Raw genomic sequence first — 5929 nt, forward strand, 5'->3', positions numbered from 1 at the left:
CTCCACAGCTCCTAATGCTGAATGCTGGGGCCACCACCTAAGAAATAGGTTTAGTCATGTCAGGCATGCCCCAAGCTATTGGAACTTAATTTATATAACCATTCTAGGCAACCAAATTAGAAACTAAAATCTATAGCTACCAGACTGGTTCTGCAATCACATGACACCTATGAAAAGAAAATTGGTCTTTCTTCAGAATACGGGATGAATGTTTGTCCATGAAAATTCTGACAGAGCACTGGGCTTTGGAAGTAGGAAAGTTGCTAAGGCCATGGGCCACCTGAATTGGTTCCAATCCTTAATGTTTTAGATTTTTCAGATTTACATATGCCAATGCTTTTTAAAATTTGACCTAAAACAAACAAAAAAGTTGTGTTCAAAATTTGACACAACATTTAAAACCATGTTCGTATTTTCAATTATTTATTTATTTATTATTTTTTAAGACGAAGTCTTGCTCTGTCACACATGCTGGAATACAATGGCACGATCTTGGCTCACTGCAACCTCCACCTCCTGGGTTCCAATGATTCTCCTGCCTCAGCCTCCAGAGTAGCTGGGATTACTGGTGCCTGCCACACGCCAGGCTAATTTTTGTATTTTTAGTAGAGACAGGGTTTCACTATGTTGGCCAGGCTGGTCTTGAACTCCTGACCTCATGATCCACCTGCCTTAGACTCCCAAAGTGCTGGGATTACAGGCGTGAGCCACCATGCCCAGCCAGTATTTTCAATATTTAACTTACATATATCTAATCCAATGCCAAGTGATCCTGAAACATTTTTGTGGCCCTGAAGTTAAGAAGTCCTCCTTGTTTCATTGCACTCCAGCCTGGGTAACAAGAGTGAAACTCCGTCTCAAAAAAAAAAAAAAAAAAAATAGCCGTCTTTGTTTCATAAGCCTGTCTTAGAGCAATATAAAACTCTAGCCATGATTCACTGGATTTGCCCAGGGAAATTACAGACAAGTAGGATAGTTCCAGAGGTCTGCCAAAAGAGAAAAAGCCAGCACACAGGATTACAAGATATTAATTTTTTCTGTTAGCAAAATGGATGTCTATAAGCACTGCTCCATAGAGTACCTAGAATACCACATCAAATGAAGAACTATTTCCCAGTTCACATCATTGTCAGTATTCTCTTTATATACTACCTCCCCTTCCTGTGGTTCAGCCCACATTTTAGTTCTCCCACAGGGACGAGTTCACTTTGTTAGCACTAACAGGAAATTACCACCAAAGCTTGAGAGAACCCGAGAAGAAATGTGAAACTTGAGAAACTATGTGATTAAAATAATATTAACAGCAGTTGAATCCTCTGTATAAGTCCTCGGGGTTTACAAAGGGATATCATATTCTAGGCCTCTGACAAAGGCAGTGAATCCTCTCACCATTGTGCTTCCACAGCAACTATATACCATCATTGTGCCATTTTTTTATAATCTTCTTTATTCTCCCTTACTTTTTTGGTCCAATTATTTTCCTCTGTAGATTATAAACCTTGCCTGATTCATCTTTGTGATAAATTTTGCTTTCCCAGAGTAATAAAGGAACCCCATTAGCTATGTATTCAGATATCTTGGGTTTTTGTCCTGATTCTTTATTTAACTAGCTAATCCTCATTGGGAAAATCTCCTCACTGCTTCATGACACATATTTTCTTCACCTGTAAGATGAATTGGTTCAACTAGATGGTCTAAATTATTTTTACAAGCTCCACCTTCTAAGATTTAAATTATTCAAAATAAATGTGTTGCAATCAACTGGTTCTTTACTATATGTTAGCTGACAGCAATTTTTCAACATCCATATATGCTATGATCCTTCAACTCTCAATTTAATAAAAAAATTAGCTAACAATATAAAGAGGAATATCATTTATAAAGGTATAGACAAGAAAACATTTTTTAAAATATGTATTTTATTGCATTTTAGGTTTTGGGGTACATGTGAAGAACATGCAAGATTGTTGCATAGGCACATACATGGCAGTGAGGTTTGCTGCCTTCCTCCCCATCACCTATATGTAGCATTTCTCCCCATGTTATCCCTCCCCAACTCCTCATCCCCCACTGTCCTTCCCCTAGTTCCCTCCCAAACACAGACCCCAGTGTGTGACACTCCCCTCCCTGTGTCCACGTGTTCTCATTGTTCAACACCCACCTATAAGTGAGAATATATGGTGTTTGATTTTCTGTTCTTGTGTCAGTTTGCTAAGAATGATGTTCTCCAGGTTCATCCATGTCCCTACAAAGGACACGAACTCATCATTTTTTATGGTTTCCTAGTATTCCATGGTGTATATGTGCCACATTTTCCCTGTCCAGTCTATCATTGATGGGCATTTGGGTTGGTTCCAAGTCTTTGCTATTGTAAACAGTGCTACAATTAATATTCATGTGCATGTGTCCTTATAAGAGAACAATTTATAATCCTTTGGATATATGCCCAGTAATGGGATTGCTGGTCAAATGGAATTTCTATTTCTAGGTCCTTGAGGAATTGCCACACTGTCTTCTACAATGGTTGAATTACCTTACACTCCACACCAACAGTGTAAAACTGTTTCTATTTATCCACATTCTCTCCAGCATCTGTTGTCTCCAGATTTTTTAATGATCTCCATTCTAAGCAGTGTGAGATGGTATCTCAATGTAGTTTTGATTTGCATTTCTCTAATGACCAGTGATGATGAGCATTTTTTCATATGTTTGTTGGCCTCACACATGTCTCCTTTTGTAAAGTGTCTGTTCATATCCTTTGCCCACTTTTGGATGGATTTATTTGTTTTTTTTTCTTCTTGTAAATCTGTTTTAGTTCTTTGTAGATTCTGGATATTAGCCCTTTGTCAGATGGGTAGATTGCAAACATTTTTACCCATTCTGTTGGTTGTTGATTCACTCTAATGACTGTTTCTTTTGCTGTGCAGAAGCTGTGGAGTTTGATTAGGTCCCATTTGTCTATTTTGGCTTTTGTTGCCAATGCTTTTGGTGTTTTAGTCATGAAGTCCTTGTCTATGCCTATGTCCTGAATGGTTTTGCCTAGATTTTCTTCTAGGGTTTTTATGGTGTTAGGTCTTATGTTTAAGTCTTTAATCCATCTGGAGTTAATTTTAGTGTAAGGTGTCAGGAAGGGGTCCAGTTTCTGCTTTCTGCACATGGCTAGCCAGTTTTCCCAACACCATTTATTAAACAGAGAATCCTTTCCCTGTTGCTTGTTTTTGTCAGGTTTGTCAAAGATCAGATGGTTGTAGTTGTGTGGAATTGCCTCCGAGGCCTCTGTTCTGTTTCATTGGTCTGTATCTTTGTTTTGGTACCAGAACCATGTTGTTTTGATTACTGCAGCCTTGTAGTATAGTTTGAAGTCAGGTAGTGTGGTGCCTCCAGCTGTGTTCTTTTTGCTTAAAATTGACTTGGCTATGTGGGCTCTCTTTTGGTTCCTTATGAAGTTTAAGGTGGTTTTTTCCAGTTCTGTGAAGAAGGTCATTGGTAGCTTGATGGGGATAGCATTGAATCTGTAAGTTACTTTGGGCAGTATGGCCATTTTCACGATATAGATTCTTCCTAACTATGAGCATGGAATTTTTCTCCATCTGTTTGTGTCCTCTCTTATTTCATTGAGCAGTGGTTTGTAGTTCTCCTTGAAGAGGTCCTTTAAATTCTTTGATAGTTGTATTCCTAGGTATTTTATTCTCTTTGTAGCAATTGTGAATGACAATTCATTCTTCATTTGGCTCCCTTTAAGTCTGTTATTGGTGTATAGGAATGCTTGTGATTTTTGCACATTGATTTTGTATCCTGAGAATTTGCTGAAGTTGCTTATCAGTTTTAGGAGATTTTGGGCTAAGACAATGGGGTCTTCTAAATATACGATCATGTTGTCTGCAAATTGAGACAATTTGACTTCCTTCTCTCCTAATTGAATATTCTTTATTTCTTTTTCTTGCCTGATTGCTCTGGCTAGAACTTCCAGTACTATATTGAATAAGAGTGGTGAGAGAGGGCATCCTTGTCTAGTGCCTGATTTCAAAACATTTTTTTAAGATAAAGCCAATTCTATAAAGAAGATTCCAGGAAAACCTCAGCAAAGATCTTCATGCTCCAGTGAAGAAACTGTACTGTAAGCCAAGAGGGGGAAACTGAGATTGTAGTGCCACTGGGTTCCAGTCCCTAGAGAGAACTCAGCATACCCCATTCTTCATCCACTACTTCTTCACTAGCCCATATTTCATGACAAATGTTTATAGGAAGCAAGGTTTCTAAAGGATTTTTGAAGCAAGCAGTAACCTACCAGGAGTTGTTCTTTTTTTGGTTATAGTCAATTGACTGTTACTCTAAGTAAAATCTGTTTATTTTCCTCATATTGCTTCTCATTAGTTCCCTGGCTTGTTTTGGTTAGATATGGGGCCAGTTTAGCAGCTGCCTGGATGCCAACAATATGAGTGCCGGGAGGCGACTGGTACCAACCTCTTTGAAGACACTCTAATTCTCTCTCTTCTGGAGTCAGACTTGTGTGATAAGGGCATTAGCAGAGTGGAAAAAATCTGGAGGAAGATGGCAGAGGGGCTGTTGTATTCTCCCCTTGCAGGGAGTGGCACGCGGCTCTGATGCCTTTGTTCCAAGTAGATTTGGAAGGCACATTTGGTCATATGAGCTTGGAAATTGTAGGAAAAATGTCTTTCAGGTTAAAAAGTAATATTAATAATTACTATTGCAATGCCCCAGTGGAGAAGCTGAGGTCAACATCAGATTTGAAATCTTTAAAGTGGATACAAAACTATTTCAGCAATGCAAACAATTAAGTGTGTTGTTGTGGGCAATGGTGCTGCTGGTAAAACATGTCTCCTGATATCCTACGCAATAAATTTCCATCAGAATATGTCCCGACTGTTTTTGACAACTATGCAGTCACAGTTATGATTGGTGAAGAACAATATACTCTTGGACTTTTTGATTCTGCAGGGCAAGAGGATTATGACAGATTACAACTGCTGAGTTATCCACAAACAGATATATTTCTAGTCTGTTTTTCAGTAGTCTCTTTACCTTTGTTTGAAAATGTGAAAGAAAAGTGGGTGCCTAAGATAACTCACCGCTGTCCAAAGACTTAATTCTTGCTTGTTGGGACTCCAATTAATCTCAGATGACGCCTCTACTATTGAGAAACTTGCCAAGAGCAAACAGAAACCTATTATTCCAGAGACTGCTGAAAAGCTGGCCCATGACCTGAAGGCTGTCAAGTATGTGCAGCGTTTTGCACTTACACAGAAAGGCCAAAAGAATGTATCTGACAAAGCAATATTAGCTGCCCTGAAGGCTCCAGAACCGAAGAGGAGTCACAGGTGTGTGCTCCTATGAACATCTCTCCAGACCCCTTTCTGCATAGCTGGTGTTGGAATCATACTAAAAGCACTGAAGTTTTATTTCTCTATATAGGAATGATGAAATTAAATCAAATTAAATTAAATTTACTGCTCTTAGATTTCACATATTTATTCCTCTTTTTTTTTCTTTTTTGAGACAGAGTCTCGCTCTTGTTCACCAGGCTGGAGTGCAACGGTGCGATCTTGGCCTACTGCAACCTCTACCTCCCAGTTTCAAGTGATTCTCCTGCCTCAGCCTCCTGAGTACCTGGGGTTACAGGCACTCACCACCACACCCAGATAACTTTTTGTATTTTTAGTAGAGACGGCGTTTCACTATTTTGATCAGGCTAGTCTTGAACTCCTAACCTCAGGTGATCCAACCACCTCGGCCTCCCAAAGTGCTGGGATTACAGGGGTGAGCCACTACGCCTGGCCTTATTCCTCTTAATAAAACTTTTTTTTCAGGACCAGTTTTCTTTCTGATGACTCAGTACTTGTCAATGATTAGTGTTGTATTTTGAAGAGACATCAGCAATACTGCTTTATTGCAAGTTCCCTTATCAGGA

General features: G+C 39.1%; 1 pseudogene; it reads left to right on the plus strand.

Moving 5' to 3' along the window:
• The first annotated feature begins 4785 nt into the window (after positions 1-4785).
• LOC100389740 (cell division control protein 42 homolog pseudogene) lies at positions 4786-5355 on the plus strand (annotated as a pseudogene).
• The last annotated feature ends 574 nt before the right edge of the window (positions 5356-5929 follow it).

Source organism: Callithrix jacchus, chromosome 2 (assembly GCF_049354715.1).
Source record: "Callithrix jacchus isolate 240 chromosome 2, calJac240_pri, whole genome shotgun sequence".
NCBI lineage: Eukaryota > Metazoa > Chordata > Mammalia > Primates > Cebidae > Callithrix > Callithrix jacchus.